This window comes from Lepidochelys kempii, chromosome 4, assembly GCF_965140265.1.
Source record: "Lepidochelys kempii isolate rLepKem1 chromosome 4, rLepKem1.hap2, whole genome shotgun sequence".
Taxonomy (NCBI): domain Eukaryota; kingdom Metazoa; phylum Chordata; order Testudines; family Cheloniidae; genus Lepidochelys; species Lepidochelys kempii.
Window position 1 is genome coordinate 43,252,878 of NC_133259.1, and position 26,643 is coordinate 43,279,520.

The following is a 26,643-nucleotide window of genomic DNA, read 5'->3' on the forward strand; positions in this document are numbered from 1 at the left end:
TCAGGCATAGCATATTAGTAGCCACATTAGCTAATGTAGAAAGACATCTACAAGAGCTCACACTGAACCAGCACTTGTTACTCTCTCTGAAACAGTGAAGCCTGTGATACCCCATACCAGCTTCCACACACAGACTGGTGTAGAAGGGGACTGGTCTCTGTTTCCCCCATGCATCCACATTCCTTTTGGATGTCTAGCACAGCTTATGCACTAGACACCCAAGTGCTTGTTCGTAGGGCATAAAAGGAGGGGAATTTTCCCTGACACATCAGTGAAGAGACTCATTGATGTGTTTTATTGGTTTAATAATAAATGGCAATGCTTTTAACAAGACCCTTTTGAATTTAAGAGTGACACCTGCAAGGAGCAGAAAGCAAGAGCCACGACAACAGTGAAGATCAGTCTACAACTGGAGCAGGAAGGGGAGCTTTTCTGATTAATAAGATGAGTGAACAGGCACTGCAAATAATGGGAGCTACAGCAAAAACAGGAAGTGGGTGTAGGGGCCAGCAGGGGAAGCGTGGAAGACAAGGAGAGGAGACTTAGAAGAAGTGGGCAGGAAGAGGAAGAGAACCTTGACAAGGGAAGGAGTGGAAGCAGTAGAAAAGATGGAAGCAGAGTCAGACCAACACAAGGCAAGTATGGGAGATTACTGGGGGAAGGAAGAGTTCAGGGTCAGGGAAGAAGTAATCCAGGAAGAAAAAAATCACACTATGGTCTGTAACTCCATCTCAGCGGTTCGGTGACTTGAACTTCACTCTTATAATTATTAAGTTACCAAACCCACCCATTTTATTGATAGAATTATAGTCTGGTGATTCGTACTGAACTGTTTATTCATATTTGATACACACCCAAGGCAGTGGAAGGCATGAGGCTTGAGGCCTCTCAAAAGAGCACAGAATTTTTCTATCGCTGAATCAATGAATATACCCTGTTATTCTATGGAATTCCCATGATGTTTTTCCATCTTAGATTTTTCTTAATTCTTTTAAAATATATACAATTTAAGAAACACTCCCTTTCAAAACAGTAACAATGGAAAATTTCATTAGCTACATATGCTGACATCTCTTCAAAAGAGAGGTGTCAAAATGTTTAAACAATTGAGAAACCTGACCGGCTGAACACTCAGAGTTATATAGTAATAATAAACAAACATCTACAGATTTTGGGTTCAGTGTAAAATCTGCAGATGGTAATGACAGAATGGATAAAATGTGACAAACACATGTACACCCTGGAAAATACAACACACAAGCCAACATTAGAAACTCTTGCTCTAGGTCCCTGGAGAATAGAGTTGGATTATGTCATTGCAACTGTTGACAAAGAACAATTCTAAGCACCTTCAAATAATCAGAATCCATAAAAAAGAGCTCTGGTGCTTGGAGCACTTGAATATGTAATGTTGAAGAAATTAAAGGTAATTTTCCTGACAGCTCTTCACATGTGATAAAAAATTGGAAGATACTGTTAAATGAATCTATAGTGTTTTAAATATACCCATTCTGCTTAGCACAGCATTTTGAAAATTCATATCTGAACTCTTTGACATGTATAAACTGAGAACTACATTTGGCTAGTAAGGGTCAAATACTGCTTGCAGATCTGCTGAAAACTCCTACTGTGAACAACCAAGCTATGGAATACATCTGAAGACTGAATTTAGCCCTATTTAAAGAGGATTTTTTTTTTTTTGCAAACCTACCACTGCTGGTGTCCATCCTGTGGTAGTGATACCACTTAGGGGCAAATCTTTCCACAGGCAAGACTCTCATTGAGTTCAGTGGGAGTTTTGCCAGAGTAAAGACTGGGGGCCAAATTCTCAACATCCATGCAGACACTGAGTAAACGGTCTTTGCAGATAAGATCTATGTGGGGCTGGGAGTGTGATATTCCCCCATGCCATACTGTAGCCATGGGACTCCCATTATGCACCACAGTGACTCAGCAACAGGTGACATGAGGCAAATGAACTACAACTGCCAAGAGGCACCATGGCTACATTTCCAAATCAAAAGTTTCAGTTTTCAGCTGAACATTTTCAATATCTGCCAAAAAGTCAATTTTCAGCCGGGGAGGGGGGGGGAACCTATTGTGACAAGCTCTAAACTTAATTTTAAAAAACAGCTTTCATTCCAAGGGAGGCATTTACGCATATTGGTATAATATATGTGCTTATTTTCCTCTCGTTGCTATCTTTTGAACTCTTCTTGATATTTTGCTGGTTACACTATCTCACACAGCTCGATTGCAACATTTCGTTTAAAGTTGCTTAATCAAATATTTTATTTAAGTGGTACTAGGTTGACTGAGCTGAGTAACAAGGACACTTGGGGAGCAGCAAGGTGATTGCATTTGTTAAACTTATTTGCTAAATAATGCACAACCTGTGCTTTGTTCTTACTGTTCCCTTACAAAACGTTGACATTTGTTCTCTCTTTCCCAGCTGACACCTCATTACTTCGGCAGTCCCTTCTGAATTGACCCTAATGTGTGTATAATACCATACACCCTTTTTTCCCCCCCAAGCAAACAGAATTTTTATAGACCTCTCTGGCATTTTCTACAATGACCCATTTCAAAATCATTATCCATTTTGCATCAATGCTTTGGCGTTGTGACTTCCTGGTCAGTTGCTTGAGATCCATTTACGTCTTAGTTAGTTTAAAATGAAGCGTTTAAATTACTTTAAACAGATATTTGAAAATAAAACAGTTAAGAAACTAGTGAAATAAAATTGAAAATTATATACTATGGAGGCAGTGACTGCAAATCCATAGTTAAGGTTGTGTTGAGACTTGCAGCTGAAGTGGAACTAAAAATCCATTAATACCTAAACACTCCTCCTGAATAAACTCACCATACTTAACCCATCTTAAATGCATTTTCAAAATATGCTTCATTGTGTTAACAGCAACAAGCTGACCATTCAAAACAGTTAAAATCATATTTTTAGGGGCAGGGAGACAGAGCTCTCTCTCTTTACTTACTTCCCTCCCTACACCCTTTAGAGCATCACATTCCGTATAGGAAACATTTCAGCAGCAGCCCCTGCTCAGTTCAGTCTTCCCTAAGCTTAAAGGCTGCAATTCTGGCCAGCTTTATATGTGCAGCAAAATAAGGCAGGAATCTTTTACTCCTTGTAGGCCAGCTTTTTGTGAATGAGCGAACTAGTAAATCATCATATGATGCTTAAAGAAAACAACATGAACATACTGCCTTTATTTATTTGTTAAAGTTTAGATTCCTGTCAGTGACGAGACCAGCATGTTGAGTAACTGTCTTTTAGGACACAGGATGGAGACTATCTAAAAACTGCAGGCAAAAATGGAACCACACCACTGAAACTAACTCAGGAACACCACTTTGTAGTTATCCTTTCACACAGAAAAGTCTACAGGACAACCAAAAAGCCTGAAATGCATCATTTGATTGATGGTAAATACTAAATTATGCCCTAAAAACAACAAGAATTATATTAGTCCCAGATTATACTTTAATCATTATTCTTTTTAAAACCATGATAGGTAATATTTTCTTCAGTTAAATGCAATCATATTTCACAATAGAACTGTTCAGAAAGGTCACATCTGAAGGACACAAAGCATGTAAATAGTGAGCCATGCACTTTCTAATTTTATGGATATGAAAATGCAGTCTTTTTATAAGTAGGACACAAAGTTCAAATTTGTCTAATTTATCATTGCAGAGGGTAGCTTCTAAAGTACTATTTCCCTACATAGAAAAAGAGGGTTTAATCATGATGCTTTGCAGCAGGAAGAAAGAAAAACATATCCTCAAAAGTGTGATATTACATCCTCATGGCTGACTTGCAGCTTTGTAAACTTGTGCTGCAACTTGCTAGGCTATCCATTGTAATTTTGAAAAAATGTTTGTAGGTAGTGAAGGAAGTGGGAACCTATAGAGCAACCATCTCTATCCTGCAACCATATTTCAGCAAACTAAGTCTGGATAGCTAATAATCTTTTACTGTGTGTGGTTTTCCGTACAAGATGGATGTGCTGGTGTGTTTAATGTTTTTTCTCCTTCCCCAAAACATGGCTATTTGGCCCATCTGGTAAATAAATGGCATCCATCTTTTTCTTTTACCATTGTTTACTCCTTTGGTATTATCCAACCTATCCTTTTGAGGTAAGATCATTAATAATATAATGAAAGTGAAAGAGACATCTGTCAGAATCTCTGGGTGGCCAGCTAAGGCAAGACTGGATGCATGATGAGCAGGGGCTGGCTAGCATGGAAACAGGTACCAGCTGGAACAGGAGCAAGGCCCAGCTACAGCACAAGCACAGGTAGTCTTCTGTCAGAAGAACTAGAAAATGGGAGTGGGTCCCAGATAGATAGCAAAGTGGAGAGATTGCTTCCCCTGAGGAGTTTTGGCCAAAAAAATTTCACCCAGCTCTGACTATTTGTTACTGTTACTTGTGGGGAGTGTTACAAAAATACAGTTCCATTATTCTACACTTCACTGATTCAAGACAATCCTTGCTGAATAATGTACAAGCCACTTTACAGTTAAGTGTTACTTGGCCTCAGTCCCAGATTCATTACTCAAGCAAAACTCATGAGTTTTGCCTGGGTAAGGAATCCAAGAATGGGACAGTTGAGAGTAAGTTTTCAAAGGAGGACTGTTCAAATTTACTGGACCTTACTCCATGATATCTCTGCATTTGACAGTGTGACCCTGTATCAAATAAAAAGTTACCGATGAACTTTCTATTATTTTTATATAAAAGCAAAAAGCTTTTTAAACTAGAAAAACTCGAAATAGTGTTTTGTAAAGCTATAGTTGTTTCTTACCAAGCTTAATTTCAGACTTTAATTTAAAATACAGCATTAAATCAATTTCAAAACTTTTTTAAAGAAGCTAATTCCAACACATTTTCACACTGTATAACATGTACTCTCTTCCCTTGGAAAGTAGCACCCTCTTCATTGTCCTGTCTTTATATCAAATACCCTCCAATCCTTAATTCACTATCATCTTTGTGGAGGGATGAGGCTGGGACACACTGAGACAGGACTTCTTAATCCATAAATTCCTTAACCAGTTGGAGGAAAGGTTACCGAATGAAGTGAGACATTGCCTAGAGCTTCCCCCCCTTCAGAGCTAAAAATGCTACCTGACAGCCTGGTGAGAGAGATCTGGACATGACTACTTCTAAAAAGGATTCTTAGAAGCAATTAGTTAATATTTTTCCTGTATTTTTTTTTTTTTTTTGGACAGAGGAACATCCCTCAGCCTGCCTTTTCACTCCACTCTAACCCCCACCATTGGTCCAACATACAGGGCCAAATTCTGCCCTCAGACATACTAGTCCTACTGTCTTCAGCACAGATTTTGGCCCTTAAACCTTGAATTCTTCAGTATTCTCAACACCACCACCTTATTTTTCACTAAAAAAAAAAAAAAACATTTAAATTGTTTTGATAAAAAAATTAAGTTTATGACCAGTAACATCTGGACCAGAAAAAAAAATCCACCAGAAATTCACTACTATGCAGACAATGTGAATGTAAAAATGCCTTTTTAATTGTGCTGGAGCAGCTACAGCTTTCATTAACTGTCACTTGTTCCTCTGACCGCTCTTAGCATTCTAATTTAAAAACAGAGAGTATAAATTGAGAGAATTTAATTCTCCCAGATTTAAAAAAAATATATGATAAAAAGAAGTACGTAAAGCACTATGGAAATTTTGACCAATGCAACACAGGGGTCCAAAACAGACAGGAGGTCAGCAAGCCTGGTGAGTAGTGGGGAGACAGAGTATTAGTAGTGATCTCTCTGGTTAAGAGTTTTTAAAAAGATGCCCACTTAACACAAGAACAAAAGATATTTGGACTCTATTTTTCTGTTTATTTGTTTTCTTGAGCTTATTTGCTAGAATATGGAAAGTGGTGCTTAAAATGTAAGCAAGGTGGTTAGGCCAATGTCATATACATACATTGTTTGAGAATTGCTGGAGGGGTATGACTTCATCATCCACCAAGCAGATGGCTCCTTTCAGAAAATTCAGTTCAAAGCCTTATTATTTTTCTTGTATGCCTGGTGCTTGCTTTATTATGATTATATCTTGCCAACTTGCGTGTCCCAAAGTATCTGGGAATTGATTGAAATAGAGTTGTGACCTTTATAAAAGTGACCTGAATTCACCAGTATTCTGTTGTCATGCTGTTTTATATTAAATGTATATGCTCTGCTGTAATACAATTGAAGTTTGCTTCATTGACACCATTTGTGTACTAACAGCGCTCTAGAAAAAGATAACTGTACAGGGTGGTTTGTCCATGGATGGCAGATACCAGTTCTTATGCACACTTAAAAGAGTTCAGTTGTGTTCCAAGTTGACAGATATATCAATTTTCTTCAATGCACAGATCATACTAATTGCCTTTAACATATTGTGGGATTGTCATGTTGCTTTCCTACTGGGCAATGCACTGATGTTGTTTCTCTTTATATTCATCATGAAAGCTTTTATGATCAGGCCATCAGACAGGCACTTTGACCCAATTAAGGGCATACCTACATGCTATAATCTGTGAATGAATGTAACCTGCCTTCAGAATTATCCTAGGAGGGGGTTTAGGGTTTACCTAGACCAGCTAAAAGGACATCTGTCTTGTCTACAGTGATATTTTAATGCCTGGTAGCTAATAAACATTATACATTGTCAAGGTCCTTGTCCTCCTGAGGACAAACAATCTTCAGAGCCTGGAGGTTATAAAACTCGAGAAAACAATACAAAACATTTCAGTCCAAATTCACTTCGGTTAGCTTCTGGGAATGGATTTGGCCCATTTTGTTTAGGTTTTAACTACAAATATTTGTTTTGTGTTCTATTTTCCGTAATTAAAGTAGCAAGCTAACACAGGTAGACCTTAGAGAATTAGAAGTTTATTCCAATCCTTTACCTATATGAACTGGTCTCTGTAGCCGAGCAGTCACCCTGCTCTGGCCCTGAAAGGCTTAAAAGCCAGCCTTTGGAGAGGGCTGGGGCTGAGGGCTAATAAGAAGAGGTTGGGAGGCAGCCAGTCAGGGCCAGGCTGGGCCCTATAACAATGCTGCTGGGCCAGGTGGCAAAGAGTCTCACTCCAGCCTTGCAGTGGAAAGGATCCAGCTGCCTGGGAGCACAGGGTACTTGAAGCAAAGCAGTGCTGAAGAAGGGCAGGCAGAGCTGAGGAGCTCTGGCCTGATGAGTCCCCAGGCTGAGGCCTTGCTGAAGGCCAAAGGAGGTACTGAGGCTGCAGGAAGACAGTTGGACCAAGAAAGGCAGCAGGTCCAACCCCCCTGCCAATGATGAGTGGCCATCACAGTCTGCAGTTTGCCCCAGAGAACGGGGGCTAGATGATGATTGGCAGTAGCCACTGAGGCAAGGTGGGTATAGCACGGGGTTCCCCTGGGAGGGGAGACTCAGAGTGGGGGTACTACTGTGGGCAGAACCCCAAGGGAAAGGGGTACCAGGGTCCAGGAGAGATATGGGGCCTGTGACAGAAGGGACACTGGCTAGCAGGAGGTGCTCTGGGGCTGGAAAAGAGCTAATTCCCAGACTGACCTGCAGGAGGCGCCACAGCAGTGAGTCTGCAATCTACATTCTCCTTTTCACTAATACATGGCAGGTACTCATATAATTTAACTCAGTAGTGAGAAAGAAGGGCATTGGTCTTGTGATATAGTTTTCATGCTATGCTCAGTACAAACAGTAAACAGGCTGCTCAGTTGGGCTGTGGGACATGATCTGATAATTGCTATCTAGTTCTTCATGTACACTTGTCCACTTCAGAAACTTTTGTAGCCACCATTCCAGAGGAACGTCCATGCTGATGATGGGTTCTGCTCGATAACAATCCAAAACAGTGCAGACCAACGCATGTTCATTTTCATTATCTGAGTCAGATGCCATCAGCAGAAGGTTGATTTTCTTTTTTGGTGGCTTGGGTTCTGTAGTTTGCGCATTAGAGAGCTGCTCTTGTAAGACTTCTGAAAGCATGCTCCACACCTCATCCCCCTCAGATTTTGGATGGCACTTCAGATTCTTAAACCTTGGGTTGAGTGCTGAATCTATTTTTAGAAATCTCACATTGGTACCTTCCTTGTGTTCTTAAAAAACAAACAACATGTGCTGGGTCATCATCCGAGACTGCTAGAACATAATATATGGCAGAATGCACGTAAAACAGAGCAGGCGACATACAATTCTACCCCAAGGAGTTTAGTCTCAAATTTAAATTAACCCATTGTTGTTTTTTTTAACGAGTGTCGTCAGCATGGAAGAATGTCCTCCGGAATGGTGGCCAAAGCATGAAGGGGCATACGAACATTTAGCATATCTGGCATGTAAATACCTTGCAATGCCAGCTGCAAGAAAGTGCCATGCGAAAGCCTGTTCTCACTTTCTGGTGATATTATGAATAAGAAGCGGGCAGCATTATCCCCTATAAATGTAAACAAACTTTTTTGTCTTAGCGATTGGCTAAAAAAGAAGTAGGATGAGTGGACTTTGTTTTGTTTTTGAGAGCAGTTATGCAACAAAAAAAAAATCTACATTTGTAAGTTGCACTTTCACAATAAAGAGATTGCACTACAGTACTTGTATGAGGTGAATTGAAAAATACTATTTTTACAGTACAAATATATGTAATAATATAAAGTGAGCAATGTATACTTTGTATTCAGTGTTGTAATTGAAATCAATATATTTGAAAATGTAGAAAAAATTTAAAAATATTTAATTTAAATTGGCATTCTATTGAATACCAATTATTCTGTTGGTAACAGTGATTAAAAACTGTAATTAATCGAGATTAATTTTTTTTAATTAATCACGTGAGTTAACTGCTATTAATCAACAGCCCTACTTATTTTTAATTTGTATTGCATGATGCTCCTTCTGGTAGCCTCTGAGCCCGTCAGATATTGAAGTAGAGCAAATATTTAAAATGGTGTTCTCTCCAATTAGAGACTAAACTAATATACTAAATGATCTGCATGACAAATATGCAAATGAGGACCCGATTAGCAGGTTTTCCTTACGTTGTGCCCTGTTTGACCAAAAATCAGGCTGTCACACACACCATTCTAGGAAACAATTCACACTCCACTCACTCCAGTATAGATTTTGGTGTCTAGTTCTGGATAATATAACTTCAGAAATGGACAGCAGAAACAACGCAACAGATCTGAACTGATATGTAGTGTCTCAGGTAACTGAGTTCAGGGCTTTAAAGATCATGACCAAAACATTGACTTGTACCAGAAGCATATCAGTTATCAGTACTGTGCAGCTCATGGATAGAGTAACCATACATCCCATTTTTAAGCTCTGTCCCTGATGTCATGACTTTTTTGGCAACACTGGGCATTGTCTCGTTTTCTCTTGCCGGGGAGAAGGGGGGTACAGAGGAACAAAAAGGCATAAATTCCAAATTTTGCCAAAAAAAAGTCACGGTGGATTCTGGACAAGGGGCCCCCACGTGTCGTTAGCCCAACCTGCCTGTCGTTGCTGCTTAGCCAGTGTCCCATTTTCAGTTTAGGGAAATGTGGTCACCCTACTCATAGAGCACTGGTGTAATGTATTCTGTGACTCACCTCTCTGAGATTGAACCATTGCATTCTGTTCTCTCGGAGGACTGTCAAGGGTAGATCCAAATAAAGCCCACTCCAGAAATTCAGTCTGGGAGGAACAAAAGCATAGATCATTGTGTCAAAGTCCATATCGAAGAGGAGCAATTGTTTTCCGGCCAGCCTCACCTGCGGGGAAGAAAAAAAAACACAAACTAGTATGAGCCACCGCTACTATCTGAGAACCCAGAAGCAGTGACAAGTCAAGTATGCCTCTAGACTCCAAAAGCTATTGACAAGACCATGTTGCATTCCTGCACTAGAAGGAACAAGTGTCTCCCTTCCAATTCCCTCACAATGCTTCCCCTCTCCAGCCAGCACCACTTTTGGCTAGTCAAGAGGTGAACTCTAGTCAGTTTGCCCGCATCTGAATCCTCAGATCTATCAGACACTGGAAAGCATAGAATCCACAGTCTCTGGGGATCACAAAAGGGAGCTACGTATTCAAATTTGTGAGTGCACAAATGTTTCAGTGAGAGCTGTAGCTATTGGTTACTCCCAGTAGTTCATCCTAAGTGAATAAAAGCTGCCCACAGAAGCCTAAGTTAGGAGGAGATCAGCCATGGAGCAGCAGTGTGATTCTGCTTCAGCTATAAACACAGAGTTTTGCTCCTTATTTGTAAGCTTCCATTGTGAATTCTCTGGAATTCTTCATGTTTTTGGTATTCCTGCCTATTTCAGCACTGAGTATAGGTACAATTTCCTGTGGTTTTAGAATGAGATACATGGACTTGTCAAGTTGGCAGTCAAAATTCATAAGACAGGTAATATCTTCCAGAGAAAGTCCATTTCATGTTCTTGTGCCTTTTGAGTTTCTACTGAATTATCTTTCCAAGGGTGGGAAAGTTTGTGATATGGATCACAGAGCAGAGAGCTGCGTGCAGATCCCAAATATTTGCAGGGAAAGCAAAGAGCCATCCTGCTAATTCCATCCCATTTCTGTTAACTGACTTGCACTGTCCAAATTACTACTCACCTCCTTTTTAACTTCATATTTCCATATATAGCTTGGAATTCATTAGAAGCAGAAGCTAGCTGCTCATAGAATTTCAATAGAACTATATTTACAAAAGTGTTTTGAAGAGCACTTCTACAACTGCTGGCAAAATAAAAGATTTATTCTATTCTTAAAAAAAAAAAAAAGAGAGAGACAAGATGTAAAATTTAATGTTACCAGCTGCCTGGTCCCCAATAGAAAATTCAACCTCAGAAATGGTGTCTAATTCAGTTTCATTTACATTCTGAGAGAATGTGCATTATATTGTTTTGTTTCTATTGTGTAATGCACGTGCTCATTGCCTGAAACAATCATTGTACTTATGATTTAAGTGCCAGAATTTCCACACATGCCCCACTGCACAGTGACCTTCAAAGCTTTTCTGTCATGTAAATAGTATTTTGTCAACCACACAGAGAGCTGCTGTTGAGAGCACTGTGGAATTAACAGCTGAGTAAAACTTTTAATGCCCTCTAGTGTTTCTCACTTGCAAATAAGAATGTATAGTCAGTGAAAAATTTCACAGTAACTTATTTGGATTTTCAAGTCCCTCTGTGTATATTGAAAACAAGCCCATTGTAAATAAAACCCTGTCATGCAGAGTAGGAGATTTAGCAAAATAGCACTAGATTGATACAAGCTGTGGAATATTTTAAGTTTTTAGAATTGAAGTGTTGAGAAGCCAAGGGTAGTGAAACATTTTAGCTTATATTATGCTGCCCCAATAATCTATATAGTCAAGACCGTGTGTCCTTCATGACAACCCAGATCTTAAATCTGTGCAAAATGACTGAATTCTGAAGCACTCTCCTACAGACGTGAACTTCTGTGGCAGCTTCATTTACATTAAAAATTTAGGTTTCAGAGTAGCAGCCATGTTAGTCTGTATTTGCAAAAAGAAGAATACTTATGGCACCTTAGAGACTAACAGATTTATTTGAGCATAAGCTTTCGTGAGCTACAGCTCACTTCATCAGATGCATTCAGTGTTAAATACTGTGGGGAGATTTACATACATAGAGAACATGAAACAATACACACTGTAACCAGAATGATCACTTAAGATGAGCTATTACCAGCAGGAGGGCGGGGGGGGGTGGAGAGAAACATTTTGTAGTGATAATCAAGGTGGGCCATTTCCAGCAGTTGACAAAAATGTCTGAGGAACAGTGCGGAGGGTAGGGAGAAAGAGGAGGGGGAGGAATAAACATGGGGAAATAGTTTTACTTTGTGTAATGACCCATCCACTCCCAGTCTCTAGTCAAGCCTAAATTAATTGTCTCCAGTTTGCAGGTTATGTTTAGAAATCAGATTCGCCTGAGTAATTGTTCATTTATTTTTGTAGTTTTACATGGCAGCAGTCAACATAAAAACCAATGAGTGTCTCAACATTAGAAATTGGAGATACCTCATGAACACCAAGGGAAGTTTTCCAATCCATTTGATAGAGGCACTTCACAGAATTAATGAAGTTTCTCCACTTCACTCAGCCCCTTAAGAAGGATGAATTGAAAAGAGAATTTATTTTAAACTGAAGAACACAAAGCTGGGAGATAATTGCCTGGATCATTTATGTTATCCTAATACATCAATACCTGGACTACTTAAACTTCAGCAATAAAGCTAAGTGTGTAATTACATACTATTTTTAGCATAACTTAGAGTACCCTGGCCAATAATTTTACAGGTGTTTTTAAAGCAGATAGTGTTACTGAGAAACCTGTTCTACTGCTAATGTCCATACATGAGAAGTGGGCACAGAAACTAATGTACACTAAATATTCAGTCTAAAAGGTGATTGACCAAGGCGTGAAAAATGGCAAAGCTCCCATTGACTTCAACAGAGCTAGTATATCACCAAAGAGGTGGGGAAATATAATTTTTCTAACAGGAAATGAAGCAATAATTTCTGAAAGTCTTCTATTCTTTGCTGAAGCAGAATCATTTACAGATCTAGGGGGGAATAGCTCAGTGGTTTGAGCATTGGCCTGCTAATCTCAGGGTTGTGAGTTCGATCCTTGAGGGGGCCATTTAGGGATCTGGGGCAACTATGGGGGATTGGTCCTGCTTTGAGCAGGGGGTTGGACTAGCTGACCTCCTGAGGTCCCTTCCAACCCTGATATTCTATGATTTATTGAATGTGTAATTTTAAACCCTTTTAATTTAACATTTTCTGAAACTCCTCAGATTTATGCACTTATTTTCCTTTCTAAAACCTATAGATCTGTTTTAATTTTAGGCCTGTTAATCATAACTAGTAGCCTAAACATATTTGCTTTATAACACTTTCCATTCACCAAGTACAGATGGGCTCAACCCTGCAAATTACGCCTCCCTGCCCCATCTTGGCCTATTACAGTCACCAAAGATCTGTGAAGTGATATTAGCATTGCCTGCCTTTTTGTAGAGTTCTGTTATTGGAAAGGGGCTTTAATCTTTTCTGGGGTGGGTTTGACTTCTGGACTGTTGGGTGGTTTGTTTGTTAATACATTCTTTTCTGATCTCGATTTCATTAACTATTGAAGGGATACTCTTATAAGGTTATATTAGTAAAAATATGGTTATTAGTTGTATCTTTTGGGAAAGTGCTTGAAACTGCTGTTTCTTGAGACTATTGTGTGTATATTTAAAAAAGTATAAAACATTGATGTAGAGTAAGATCTATATATGTGAACTTGATACATTGACCTAATTCAATGTACACATAAAAAACCCGAAAAGTTATGTAACAGTTGGGTTGGGGGGTTCTTAAGGTTACCGCTAAAAGAACAATACTGTTGGTCAGAATTAAGGTTGTGCTGTGATGAAATATACATCATTATACTTGATTAGAACATAGATGGTCCAAAAAAAAAAAATAAGCAAGTTTCACAGTTAAAGCATTCATTCACATTAAGTGAATATGTTTTATGTGAGAGGCAATAATGTGATCATTACCCCTTAGCAACCTCAACTGATTCTTTAAACAAAGTATTTTAATATACCTATTTATTTTTTTACATCTAACTTCTTTTGTAGAGCTAAATGAGGACAGATTTTTTTTTAATGACTGGAACAAATCAGATTATTAAAAGGTGAAACTGGGGGTGGCCAAGCTAACACCGACTCCTTCAGAAACCTCCCTCATTCAGGATGAAACCACCTCTGTACAACAAGCCAGCACAAAGAGCTTGTGTTAGCTGTCTCTGGGAGTGAACTTCACCCTCACTGCACACCTAGAAAGATATACACAGTATCTAGGTAGTTAAATTCATCGGGTATAGTCTGTTTTCACACAGATATATGATTTGCCAATATTCAATTATTCAAAGTTATTTACAAATACACCTTTTCTAGAACACAAACTTAGTCTCTGAATTTATATTCTCCTTAGTGTCACTCAGTATCAATGCTTTTTTATCCTTTATATTATCTATCTAACCAGCATTTCATGACCAACGCAAGAAGGGCTGCTTAGTTCTTCCTTACTAAACTGACTTCAATTTTAAAATTGTTTTATATACTTTTGTATATTAAACTTTCCAAAATTATGTTGTGATTGACATGGAGCTGCTGTATAATGATTTATTCATACTGATCTTGTTAGTGGGATGCTTCCTGTGATTGTTTTTGTAAAACAAGAAGTCATTTTACAAGAAAAATTTACAATTCACCTTTAAAAATTAAAAAAAAAAAAAATTAAAAGTAGTGACCACAGAGTGAAGGGAACAATAGGTATATCACTGGTCACGCCATCTACAAAAAGGCAAATAAGGACAACCCAGGGAACTATAGATCAGTCAGCTTAATTTTGGTACCCAGAAAGATAATGGAGCAAATAATCAATTTATAAGCACCTAGAAGATAAGAAGGTGATAAGTAAGGCTACCATTTAATCACAGGTATTTTTAGTAAAATTCATGGATAGGTCACAGGCCATGATTTTTTCTTTTGTTTCTTGCCTGTGACCTGTCCGTTACTTATTCCATAAATAGCCCTGATTGAAGCTTAGGGGAGGCACTGCCAGGGTGGAGGGGGGGCATAGCCCAAGGCACCAGCTGCCAGGGGTGGTGAGCACTGAGGGGCCAGCAGCTGCTCCAGACACCACCATGGGCAGGGGAAGGGACCCCTACTGGGAGCCGCTGAACTGCGACTGCTCCAGCTGCCCTCAGGAGCACCGCTCAGGCGGTCCCTCGGGCCAGCTGCATCAGCCGCTGCTCAGGCAGTCCCCGGGGCCACCAGAGCAGCAGCCGCTGTGGCTAGCCCCGGGGCTGGGGCCACTCCAGCAGTGGCTGGTGCAGCTCGGGGCTGGGCTGCCCGAGCAGCTAGCTGCAGAGCTGGTCCAGCAGCAGCTGGTGGGGCTGTCTCCAGGGCCAGCTGCTTGGGCAGCCTTGGGGGTCAGCCACATTGGCTGCTGCAGAAGTCACAGAATCCGTGACTTCTGCAACCTCTGTGACAAACATGGAGCCCTAGTGATAAGGAACAGTCCACATGGATTTGTCAAGAACAAATCCTTTCAGACCAGACCAGACCAAATATCCTCCTTTGGCAGGGTAACAAACAATGTGGATGGGGGGAAAACCAGTATGTGTGATCTATCTCAACTTCAGTAACCATTCTGTTATTGTCTCACGTAACCTTAACATAAGGACACTAGCAAAATATAACCTAGATGTATGCACAACTGGTTGGAAAACCATACTCAAAAGTAGAAAGGCAAATCAAGTGGGGCCCTGCAGGGATCTTTCCCAGGTCTTGTTCTATTCAGTATCCTCAAAAATAATTTGGATAATGTCATAGAGAGTACACTTATAAAGTTTGTGGAGGGGTTGCAAGCACTTTGGAGAACAGGATTAGAATTCAAGATGATCTTGAAAAACCTAGAGAAATGATCTGAAATAAACAGGATGAAATTCTTAGGGGGGCACTGCCAGTAGGGAGCAGGGGCACAGCAAAAGTGCTACACTTAGAAAGGAATAAACAATTGTACAAATAAATAATGGAAAATGACTATCTAGGAAGGAATACTGCTGAAAAGGAGCTGTGGGTTATAGTTATTCTTGAGGGAATTGTGCACCAAAAAAATAAAAATTCTGCACACAATAATTTAAAGTTCTACAAATTTTATTTGTCAATAAATAAATGTAGAGGCTCCAGCATGGCAGTGGGAAGTATAGGCCACCAGCTGCATGGAGGTAGGAGATCACCCTGCAGTCCCCAACCCTCCCCAGGACATGGACTCTGTGGCAAGGCTGCACCTGACCCAGACATAGCAAAAGGGCCAGGCCTGCCCCTCCATACCAGGTGCACCCGGGGGGGGGGGGGGGGGGAAGAGGGGTCTGGGCGCAGAGCTCACCAGGGTGTGATCCAGGTACAGGGAGTTCCATATAGAATCATAGAATATTAGGGTTGAAGAGACCTCAGGAGGTCATCTAGTCCAACCCCTTCTCAAAAGCAGGGCCAACACCAACTAAATCATCTCAGCCAGGGCTTTGTCAAGCTGGGTCTTAAAAACCTTTAAGGAAGGAGATTCCACCACCTCCCTTGGTAACCCATTCCAGTGCTTCACCACCGACCTAGTGAAATAGCGTTTCCTAATATCCAACCTAGACCTCCCACACTGCAACTTGAGACCATTGCTTCTTGTTCTGTCATCTGCCACCATTGAGAATAGTCTAGCTCCATCCTCTTTGGAACCCCCCTTCAGGTAGCTGAAGGCTGCTATCAAATCCCTGCTCATGCTTCTCTTCTGTGAGCTAAATAAATCCAGTTCCCTCAGCCTGTCCTCATAAATCGTGTGTCCCAACTCCCTAATCATTTTTGTTGCCCTCCGCTGGACTCTCTCCAATTTGTCCACATCCCTTCTGTAGTGGGGGGACCAAAACTGGATGCAATACTCTAGGTGTGGCCTCACCAGCACCAAATGAGGGGAATAATCACTTCCCCTCCATCTGCTGGCCATGCTCCTACTAATACAGCTCAATACGCCATTGGCCTTCTTGGAAACAATGATACACTGCTGACTCATATCCAGCGTCTCATCTACTGTAATCCCCAGGTTCTTTTCTGCAGGACTGCTGCTTAGCCAGTTGGTCCCCAGCCTGTAGCGGTGCATGGGATTCTTTCCTCCTAAGTGCAAGACTCTGCAATTGTCCTTGTTGAACCTCAGATTTCTTTTGGCCCAATCCTCCACTTTGTCTAGGTCACTCTGGACCCTATCCCTACCCTCCAGGTATCTACTGCTCCCCCATCTTAGTGTCATCTGCAAACTTGCTGAGGGTCCAATTAATCCCATCATCGATAAAGATGTTGGACAAAACCAGCCCCAGGACCAACCCGTGGGGCAGTCCACTTGATAAGGGCTGCCAACTAGACAGCGAGCCATTGATCACTACCTGTTGAGCTGGACAATCTTATAGTCTATTCATCCAATCCATGCTTTAACTTGCTGGCAAGAATACTGTGGGAGACTGTATCAAAAAGCTTTGCTAAAGTAAAGATCACATCCACTACTTTCCCCATATCCACAGAGCCAGTTATTTCATCATAGATCAAGGCAATTAGGTTGGTCAGGCATGATTTGCCCTTGGTGAATCCATGTTGACAGTTCCTGATCACATTCCTCCTCTCCAAGTGCTTCAAAATGGATTCCTTGAGGACCTGCTCCATGATTTTGCCAGGGACTGAAGTGAGGCTAACCCAGCTGTAGTTCCCCGGTTTCTCCTCCTTCCCTTTAAAAAAAAGGGGGGGCACTATATTTGCCTTTTCCCAATCATCTGGGACCTCCCCAGATCGCCACGAATTTTCCAAGATAATGGCCAATGACTCTGCAATCACATCAACCAACTCCCTCAGCACCCTTGGATGCATTAGATCTGGACCCATGGACTCGCAGGTGGTGAGGCTCAGTGGTATGGGGGTTTGGGTGCAGGGACTCGGTGGGGTGGATGAGGCTCAGCCAGAGGTTCTGGCTCTGAGAGGGGTCTGGATGCATCAGGGTTGGGCAGACAGGGGAGCAGCTCCCCATACAGTGAACCCTCCCCCTGCAGCTGAGCAGCAATAGGGGCAGGAGGGGCATGGTGCTTCCAGCAGCCAGGAAGGAGGGAGTCACAGTCCTTCCTCCAGTTGCCAGCACACTGGTAGACAGGCAAGCTACACTGTACCTTAGGCTGGAACAGCTTCTTTCTCTGCCGTCAATCATTTCCATGGGACAATACTGAGTGAGGTAGGGCCAGTGGCTCCATCTTCTCCCTACCCTTTTCCCTCCCCCTTGAAGCAATTTGCCTCCTAGAAGAGACATGGAAGTAGCAACCCATGCACTCCTCTGACCAGTGAGAGTACCTGTACTCCACCCAGGGGACAAAAAGTATCCCTATACTCTGCCTCTGTGCAACCATGCAAGGCCAAAATAGACTGTTTAATTCTCCTATTGTGGTTCTAAACTGAATCTGCCTAATGGTCTAAAGTTAAACTTCCTGATGTTGAGAGCTTAGGAGACAGCCTTGGCAGGACTAACCAAACAGATTCTCTTCTTTCTAGGATTCCCTTCCTTCTATGCTTTTGCATAGTTCTTTATCCCTTTTGTTACTCATTATTTCTTCTTTTGTCTTTTCTTCTGCATTCAGACAAGCTCTGATCTCCCACATTGACAAGGAAACTTTATATTACCATAGACCCTAGGATACCTACTCATGGACAAGAACTCCCTTGTACTAGCAAAACAAACATTTCTCTTGAACAAAGGCTACCTGGACTCTTCTTCCTCTCTCACCGAAGTTTGGGAGAGCGCTATTCACAACTTTCGTTTGTACAACTGATTACTTCTTCCCCTCCTGTCAGCTGCCAACCTAATCAATCATTCTCATGAAACTGTTGTTCTCAACTCCGCTAGTGCTATAGATTTTTCTTTATTCTTTTCAAGCTTGCAGTGGCTGAGTAAGCAGAGTCTTCTCAAGGTCATGTTCATCCCTTGTGTAATGAAATATTAGGAATAGATTTGCCCCTGCCCATTTCTGGCATTACAGCTCAGTTGGGGGAGGGGACCCCCTCCCCCCATAGTACCACACTTATCTTTCTGTCCATTGCTTCCTGTGTCCTGAGCACAGCAACATGGGAGATCTCTCCTCCAATGCTGCAGCACATCCCCAGAACATAGGTCTGACTGGGGATTAGACCTTGTAGAGTGCATGATAAAGGAGCCATGAAACAGTACAGCAAAAGTCTGATTGGAATTCCTAGTCTTCACTAATGGGGAGGTTTTCAGAAGTGACACACAACAAACTCCCTTCTGTGCTTTTGAAAGTCTCCTCATTTCATTCCCTATCATCTTAAATTTTCCCTCAAAGTAACTTGTTTCATTCTTTAAAATTATTTTTTCTGTTCACATGAAAGAATACCTGTTTCTATTTTACTTTAGAAGATAAATAGGAGCCCAATGTGCAGAAGCCCTTCAAAAGCCCAAGTTCCACATTTAGGTTTTATGCTGTCACTTGCTGCATTCTTATAGATGCTCTGGATAATAATTAAAGTAAGAATCCCCAACAAGTACATAGAAGTTGAATGTAAAACCTCTGACACCAGATGGTGCTATTTTGCTATTTTTAGAAAGCATGTGAAACGTTTAGATATTAAAAGGATCAGTTTTGACCAAAAAAATCTAAACTAGAGAGAAAAGTATCTATTGCATCAAGTTATAGGCCAGTTGTGTGACTTCTTTAATGATCATATATTTCCTTAAAATGCCAAATACGGATTTTTAGAGCATACTGTGGCAGAGCTCCGCCCTTGTCCCTGTGAGTCCTGCGCTTCTAGGTGATTTATGCTAGCCTCAGAGGCTCACTGTGACCCTCCATGTAGCCCTTCTCTCTCCAGGGCCAGGGTTACAGTCTACTGAGCCCTTTTCATCATAAGCCAGCAAGGAGGTTGGTGAGAGAGCTCCCACAGTCTGTTGTCCCTATGGGCTTATTCCCAAACAGTTTAGCCTCCTGTCCTGACAGGGGCCTGTTTACCCCTCCCAGGAGGTGTTTCTGTAGTGGCAGGCTGGGGGAAACCCAGGCCCGCCCTCTACCCCAGGTTCCGGCCCAGGGACCCTAATAGTAGCAGCTGTTGGCAGCCAACCTTTCACTGCCAGTGTTGCTACATTTCCCTAGGCCACTTCCCCGCAGCTGTCCCGCTTCTCTCTTCTTCACCCTTACCTTAGGGCTCCCTTACCAACGGCTTGAGGGTGTCTTCATTAACCAGCCCTTCAGCTGCACTTCCTTTCTTCTGGCTCTCCTCTGCCTGACTGGAGTGAGCCCTTTTATAGTATCAGAGGGCCTTAGAGTCAGGTGGTCACATTTTGTAAGTGTTACCAATAAACTTCTTTTCTGTTTTAAAAAAAAGAACAGAAAACTTAATCCAGCAGCCAGTGTATCTGCTTTCTACTTCTCTGCTGAACCTTGACGTCTTTGAGGAGCAGTGGGGTTCTCTGCTCGGTGACCCCGTCCGGTTCCCTCCGTCTGACCCTTTGATTGAGGGGAAGAGCGAGAGACGCCAGCCCCAGCCGTTGCCGCTGTGGATACCATCATTACTGTCATCTAGGAGAGGTCCTATAATACATGGGTGTCTACCCCCCCCCACCCCTAAACCACCACCCCGCAGCCGTGCCCATCTTGTCGGGCACTCTCAGGAGAGGGAGGATCGGTGACACTGGGCGCGGCACTAGGTAACTCGAGGGGGTGGAAGACCATGAGTGTCGAGGAAGCCCCCCCGCTCTGGGCCCAGGCTAGCCTGAACACTTCTCCATCCTGAAAGCTGCTGTGTTATACCTTCTGTTTGCTCTTGTTTTGTTGCATAGTTTTGTTTTATCCTCTTTGGTGATTCTTTGTAAGTGTTACACAAATAAAATTCTTTTCTGCTAAAAAAAACAAAAAAAAAAAAAACACACACTTCTCTGCTGAACCTTGATGCCTTTGAGGAGCAGTGGGCGCTGTCCGGGGTTCTCTGCTCAGTGTCCCCGTCCGGTTCCCTTCGTTTGACCCTTTAATGAGCAACAGGGACAGGAGTGCAGTCAGTTGTCCCCCGTAATTATTTGGTTTTCCAGGTCTTGTGGACCCCCCTTAGGCTGGGGGGAATCCTTTAGTAGTGGGCAGGCTTTGCCCACCCACTTCCTGGATCCCAATATGACTCCTCTGCTGAACCCAACTGGCCTGGGTCTATCACAATACATAATATGTGTAACCCTTCTGCCCGTCAGAGTTGGCAGCAACAAGGGCCGGGTTCAATATCTAGGGGATCCATTCCAATAACACAATGCAAACCGGCTCGAGCCCCCACCCAGTGACCTGGGACAAATATATACCACCCCCGCTGGGCGCCTCCAAGAGGCGATACTTCCCCTCTCGCAAGCACATAGTCTGAGTGTAGCAAAAGTCTTTTAATAACAGAGAGAAACAATGTGGCATTATGTTGGGGAAACACCACCAACCGGATTCATAACACAACCCATGAGCAAAAACAACCCCACCCCAGGCAAATTGGGGCATGCCCTTTTCCCTTTGGTTCTTGAGTCCAGCAACCCCAAATCACCCAAAGTCCCAAAAGTCCAATGCCCCAAAAGTCTCTGTCCCTGGTCAGGGCAGCCCCAGAGTTCGAAAGTTTATCGGCGGAGCTTTACCTCCCAACCTGGGTGGAAATGGGACGGGGGTAAGAGGCACCTTACGTGATCTGAAGCTGACCGCCCCATAGCTCCATAGCGGCGCTCCGCCAGCCATCCCACGAACTCCTTCGCTCAGCTGCGCTCCGCTCCGTCAGCCGCCCCACGAATTCAGCTCCACGGCCCACAAGCAGCTCCTGCCATCCACACACTGCTCCGCGTCGAACTGCTTCACCAGCCGTCCCGCAAACTGCTCCACAATATATCTTCAGGCTCCCCCACTACTTAACACAACACTCAGTGATTTCAGCTCTTAGGTGAATTCAGCTTATAGTAGGGGAGCCCCAGTGCTGGTGCACTGTCAGCCCAAAGTGAGCTCAGCAGCCTATAACTAGACTTCTAATGAAATCAAAATTAGCTCTGATATTCCACAGTGGAGAGAGGAGGAAGTGCAATCAGCATGTAAGGCCCTCACCAAGGGGCCCATGCCACCAAGTACTACTACTTGTCCCCAGCCTCTCTCCATTCACACAGTTTTGGAACCCATGACCCTTGCCTAGCGAGTGCTACTTAGTTGATGGTGAATCCCTCCATCATAACAAAAGGCCACGTACAGTTCCAAGCACAGTTCCCATAATCAGGGTAATAACAATTTATTCTTCCTGCCCCAATAACAGAGACACTGGGGATCCCACAGCAGCCAAAGTGACCATTTGGGCAGCTATGGTCTCATTCTAGGCGTGGTGGGTGTGCCTATGCAAATGAGATCGGCCCCTGAAGTTCTTTTCCACAACTTGCCACACCTCACCACCAGATGTCAGGGTGGAGCTCATCCTGACACTGCTTACATCTGAAAAATAAAAGTCTTAACCTTTTGCAAATAATCCTGATTAACTCATGTTGAAAAGAGTTATATAAAATGCTTAATCCACAAAAATACTACATTTGCTTCTAAGAGTGGTTTAAACCCACAAAAGTGGAATTTAAGTTAAAACCAGCTGATACAGTCTATAAAGTGGATGGGGGGGAGAAGAGAGAATTAAGGGCAGAATATCTGGATTATTGGCCATAAATTCTCATTTCCTTTTTGTTATGTAAGCATAGGAGAGAATTGTTGTTCCATCTCTCCATTTCTTCTGAGATTTGGGGCATATTCAGTATTTCTGGCCCCAAGCATTAAAAATTCCTAAGTCAGCCCCCCGCACCCTAAAGTCACAAGACTGCCTTAAAGGGAAATTGGGCTGTATAGTTTGGATGTCCTCCACCTCAGTAGAAGGAGAGCCAATCTCCAGGACAGGCTGGCTAGAACAGTCAGGAGAGGGTTAAACTGATAGCAAACAGGAAAAGGAAAAATACTCATAGCACAAAAGAAAGATGTTGAGAACAAAAAATAAATCAAGAAACCAAAGGAAGAAATTCTTGAATTGCCTATACACCGGGGTGGCCAGCCTGTGGCTCTTCAGAACTTAATATGCAGCTTCTTGTATAGGCACCGACTCTGGGGCTGGAGCTACAGGCACCAACTTTGCAATGTGCTGGAGGGTGCTCACTGCTCAACCCCTGGCTCTGCCACAGGCCCTGCCCTCACTCCACCCCTTCCTGCCCCCTCCCCTGAGCATGTAGTGCCCTCACTCCTCCCCCCTCCACTCCCTGAGCCTCCTGAATGCCACAAAACAGCTGATCGGGTAGTGCGGGAAGCTGCTGACATATTACTGTGGCTCTTTGACAATGTACATTGGTAAAGTCTGGCTTCTTCTCAGGTTCAGGTTGGCCACCCCTGCTATACCCCAATGCTAAGAGCTTGGGTAACAAACAAGAGGAATTGGAATTGCTCATTTATGAGCATAAATTTGATCAAGTTAGTATTATTGAAGCCTTATTGGTGGGAGGATTTGCATGACTGGAACATTAAAAAAATCAATAGTTATCTATGTAAGCAGTGTCAGGATGAGCTCCACCCTGACATCTGGTGGTGAGGTGTGGCAAGTTGTGGAAAAGAACTTCAGGGGCTGATCTCATTTGCATAGGCACACCCACCCCACCTAGAATGAGGCCATAGCTGCCCAAATGGTCACTTTGGCTGCTGTGGGATCCCCAGTGTCTGTTATTGGGGCAGGAAGAATAAATTGTTATTACCCTGATTATGGGAACTGTGCTTGGAACTGTACTTGGCCTTTTGTTATGATGGAGGGACTCACCGTCAACTAAGTAGCACTCACTAGGCAAGGGTCATGGGTTCCAAAACTCTGTGAACTGAAAGAGGCTAAGGACAAGTATTAATACTTGGTGGCATGGGCCCCTTGGTGAGGGCCTTACATGTTAATTGCACTTCCTCCTCTCTCCACTGTGGAATATCAGAGCTAATTTTGATTCTATTAGGAGTCTAGTTACAGGCTGCTGAGCTCACTTTGGGCTAATGGTGCACCAGCACTGAGGCTCCCCTACTACAAGATGAATTCACCTAAGAGCTGAAATCACTGAGCGTTGTTAAGTAGTGGGGGAGCCTGAAGATACATTGTGGAGCAGTTTGTGGGACGGCTGGAGTGCCTTGTGGACAGGCTGGTGGAGCAGTTCATAGGACGGCAGGAGCTGCTTGTGGGCCGCAGAGCAGAGCCGAGCGAAGCAGTTCATGGGGCAGTTGGTGGAGCAGAGCAAAGGCCTATGGAGCTGTGGGGCGGTTAGCTTCAGATCATGTAAGGTGCCCCTTACCTCTCTTCCCTCCCCCCTACCCCCCAATCTCCACCCAGGTTGGGAGGAGAAACTCTGCAGATAAACTTTCGAAGTCTGGGGCTGCCCTGACCAGGGACAGAGACTTTTGGGACTTTGGGGTTGCTGGACTTAAGAACTAAAGGAAAAGGGCATGCCCCAATTTGCTTGGGGTGGGGTTTTTGCTCATGGGTTGTGTTATGAATCCTGTTGGTGGTGTTTCCCTAACATAATGCCACATTGTTTCTCTCTGTTATTAAGAGGCTTTTTGCTACACTCAGACTATGTGCTTGCAAGAGGGGAAGTATTGCCTCTTGGAGGCGCCCAGCGGGGGTGGTATATATTTGTTTCAGGTCACTGGGTGGGGGCTCGAGCTGGTTTGCATTGTGTTATTGGAATGGATCCCCTAGATATCGAACCCAGCCCTTGTTGCTGCCAACTCTAACGGGCAGAAGGGTTACATCTATTTAGGAAGGATTGAGTTGGTGGGGGGAGGGGGATGGGCATTCTGTCAAAAACCTGTTTCTAAATCACTGATAATTTGGGGAGAAAAAGTGAATGTTTATGGATCAATATCCTAAACAGATAAATCACAAGATGGGATATTAGTTGGCATCTGCTACAGACCAAATTTCACTAGTCAACTGGATGACCTCTTCCTTCTATAAGAGGATGACCTCTTCCTATCTATAAGATGGGGTGGGAGGGGGGATACAATGTGATCACAGAAGGACTTCAAATTTGAGTGACATATGCTGGAGGTCTCATACTGTCAGGACTAAAGTATCATAATTTCTAAACATTATAGATGAAATTTCTTAACTCAAAAAGTGTGTTGCACCCAACATTGGGGGGGGTGGCAATTCTTTATTCGATCTTATCCTAAAGAGAAATGACCACAGAAATAAAAAATATAATGGTAGCTTAGGTACAAATGATCATGACTTGATCACATAACATGCAAGAAGAATAAAGTCCAGACTAGTAAAATATATGCTTGGTGCTTTAATAGGTCCAGTTTCACAAAGCTGGAAACAATTACAAGAATTTAATCAGAAAAATGTGAATGATAACTGAATCATTTAAGAACATTACTACATACCCCAAAAGCCACAACTGCACAAGGGAGGGGGGGGAGGAGATGCCATGTTGGTTAAAAAAAATGCACTGGTTTAGAGGGGAAGTGACAGCAGCTATAAAATATAACAAATGGAAGAAAGGGGAAGTTGATAGTAACGAATATAAATCAGAAGATAAGAATTGTAGAAAGTTGATAAGGGAAGCAAAGAGAAATTATGGTTGGAGTAAAAAGACAATAAAGAGGGTTTTTAAAATATTATATATTAGCAACAACAAAAAAAAGTCCTGACAATGGTTTTGGTCTGTTACTAGATGGAAATGGTAGAATTATCAATAATTCAGAAAAGGCACAAGTGTTCAATAAATTTCTGTTCTGTATTTGGGGAAAACAGATGATGCAATCTCATAATAGGGTGATAACTCTTTCTATTCCACTAGTATCTCTGGAGGAGGTTTAATAGAAGCTACTAAAGTTAAACATTTTTAAATCAGCAAGTCCAGATGACTGAGGGGCTCAATGGACCATTAATGTCAATTTTCAATATGTCTTGGATCGATGAGGAAGTTCCAGAAGACTGGAAGAAAGTGTACATTTGCCAGTTTTTTTAAAAGGGTAAACAGATGACTTAGGTAATTATAAGCTTGTCAGCCTGACATTGATCCCAAGCAAGATAATGGAACAGCTGATATAGGACTTGATTAATAAAAAAAATGAAGATTATGTAATTGATTAAATCAATATGGGTTTATCGAAACTAGATCCTGTCAAACTAACTTTTTTTTTTTTAAAGGAGATTACAAGTTTGGTAGATAGGGAAACCCAAACATTCTGGCATAATGTACTTAGAATTCAGTACAGCTTTTAACTTATTACTAAATGACATTGATTAAAAACTAGAATATAAATAATGTGACACTAAATGGATTAAAAAAACTGTAACTGATGGATCTTGAAATATAATTGTGAACAGTCAAGCAGTTCTGTTTCCAGTGCAGTCCTGCAGGGATTGTTTCTCAGCCCTGCGCTAGTTAACATTTTTACCAATGACCTAGGAGAAAACATAAAATCATCATTGGTAAAGTTTGCACTATTACAAGTTCACCGTCCCAGGCTCTATAGTTGGAGGGAAGAGATCCCAAATGGTCTCTCATCCTGGGACAATCCTTGAAGATGGGGAAGGAGCATCAACTGAAGCCACTGGTGACCAGCACAGCTTAGATCAGGGGCAGCTGCTGATTCTGAGGCTTTAATAGCCAGGACCCCCAAACCTGGCTCCCTATTTCCCAGAACACAGGGCCTCCATCTCTTCCACTTCTGGATCCACTCCAGAAGGGGAGATGGAGGCTCAGCAAGGACACACATGTGCCTCACAGCAATGCTAAGTGTAAACTCTGTAAACTAAGTGTAAACTAAGTGTAAACTCTCACAGTGTAAACTCTGTATACACGCATGCACCTCTCAGAATGCAACACATGCATAAAGCAAGATCCCATCCTGACAACAAAGAAATTGGGAATGTAGTGACATTTGCTACTTCACAGGTAACCTGGACCTCCGCTTAGAAAAATTCTGGTCAGGCCTTTGCCAGAGAGCAGCCA